The following is a 2,342-nucleotide window of genomic DNA, read 5'->3' on the forward strand; positions in this document are numbered from 1 at the left end:
TCATCAAGTGGCAGCCAGCTTCCCCTAGCGCAGGTGATCCAAGAGAGCAAGGCAGAGACCACAGTATCTTTCATGACCCAGGCTCAGAAGTCACATTTGTCATTTCTGCAAAATCCTATTGGTTACATAGATGAGTCCAATTTACTGTGAGAGGAGAGTTCACAGAAGTGACGGGAGACAAAATCAGGGTGGAGGGGCAGCTTGGATCCTGACTCTCATATGTCCCTACCCTCCTGGAGTTATTTTGATGCAAGTAGCCCTCAAAGAAATACTGGATGGGAAAGAGTAAAGGTCAACAGAGGAAAGAAACTCAAACAGAAGGTGGACCTCAGTGCCAAATAGGACTGAGAAATCAAGATAAGGTTGAGAAGAGGCCAGTGGATCTGGCCTCTGGTATATCAGTCTTGACCTTCTCAACTCGGAAGCAGCACTTCTAGAGAAACACAACTCTTTTTATGCAACTCATGGTGAGAAATATGTTTTACTTCATTGCCTGGTACACAAGGCACTTGTATATAGAAACAAATGTTTCATGAGTTAATACCTATTTCTACTGCATGAGAAGCACTCATATTTCGTATCCTAGTCTGGTCTATTTCTCTAAAAAAAATGCTAGTCAAGACCCACTAAACTGACTTTGTTGGTCATTAAAGCATCTGACCTGAAGCTTGAAAAAGCAGTCTCAATAGGATTGGGTAACAGTGAAGATGATGGTTATGACAACAAATACATTTTGAGTATACACACTTTGCACTAAATGTAATACCATGAATTATCTTATTCATAACAACTCTATACTATAGTACCATTATCATAATTTTAGATGAAAAAGTTTAGTACGTAAGTAGCTTTCCCAAGGCCATATGGTTAGGAGGTGGTACAAGTGTAATTTATTTTAACCTAAACAATATGACTTTGGAACTTACACTTTAGAGCTGTGGGATCCAATATGGAGGCCGCTGGCCACATGTGTGTACTTCAATGTTAAATTTAATTAAAACTAAATAAAATTAAAGTTTCATGTCTCAGTCACACTAGCCATATTTCAAGTACTCAACAGCCACATGTGGTAGTAGCCTCCATATGTGACAGCAGAGATACAGAGTACGTCCCCCATTGCAGAAAGTTCTGTTGGACAGCGATGCTCGAGAGCTAAACCACCAAGGGCCAACGTATTTGGAAGATGGGCGTCACCTGAGCATGGCTGTAAGGTGAGAGGAAGGAGTTGGAAAAAAGAGAGAAGAGTCAAGATGGGGGATGCAAGATGGAGCAGTGGCCTGGGGGAGGATGGACGGGCAGGATCAGAGTACGGGGAAAGATGGCTTTGCCAAGGGATGGGGACAATTTCTGCTCTGGGTCAGAAAGGAAGAGGAAAATGGGTGAAGGTCCAGAGGAAGGGGAAGGGGACAAAGCTTGCTTTGATAACACTTGATTTTGTCTAAAATGTAGGGGCTGAGAACAGGAACAAAGAGTGAGTGGGCCAAGTTTGGGCATTGAGTCAAGTAAGAAAGATTGGAAATCATCGCTGCAGGAGGTGCATATACACAAAGAGAATGATTGATGCTCACCCATGGGGGCTCAGCTGTGGTTAGATACTGAATTTTAGAGGCAGCCAACCATTTATTTCATTCATTCAACAAATACTTGCCAAGTGCCTACAACATGCCAGGCACTGGAGAAACATTAGTGAATGATAGTGACAAAAACAGGCAAGCCCATTCTCTCATGGAACTTACTGGTGGAGGTCTTTGTTAATCACAGAGCTGCCAAGTGTAGCCCTGCAATGGACACATACCACCAAGGAGAGGGGCTGGCGCTCTAAAATGGCTATGAGAGGGCATGGCAGGGGATTTCATCTGGTCAGGAAGGTCAGGGAAGGCTTGCCTCAAACCAAGACTTGAAGAAGGAGCACCAATCCATACAGAAGGGAGAACGGCTCACAACTTTGCCCTGAACCGGGACCATGCAGAGACGCAGGCAGGCAGACAAAGGCACCTTTGTAAGGTTCCTGCGGATAGAAGTGTTTGCTGAGCACACAGACAAAGCCGCCCATGGTGGTCGAGATTCTACTCCAGCCCTGTGTGTGGGTGGCTTTGAGTGAAAAGACACCGTATGATATCCACAGTAGGATAAGCCTGCCGGATGTGGCGGCTGGAATTTTCGTGGGCTGAGGGTTCCTACCCTGCTGATAACATCAGTAAAGAAGTCAATGCACAGGGCTTCCCTGGTGGCACAGTGGTTAAGAATCTGCCTGCCAAGGCAGGGGACATGGGTTCGAGCCCTGGTCTGGGAAGATCCCACATGCCGCAAAGCAACTAAGCCTGTGCGCCACAACTACTGAG

The sequence above is a fragment of the Tursiops truncatus genome, chromosome 1 (assembly GCF_011762595.2).
Source record: "Tursiops truncatus isolate mTurTru1 chromosome 1, mTurTru1.mat.Y, whole genome shotgun sequence".
NCBI lineage: Eukaryota > Metazoa > Chordata > Mammalia > Artiodactyla > Delphinidae > Tursiops > Tursiops truncatus.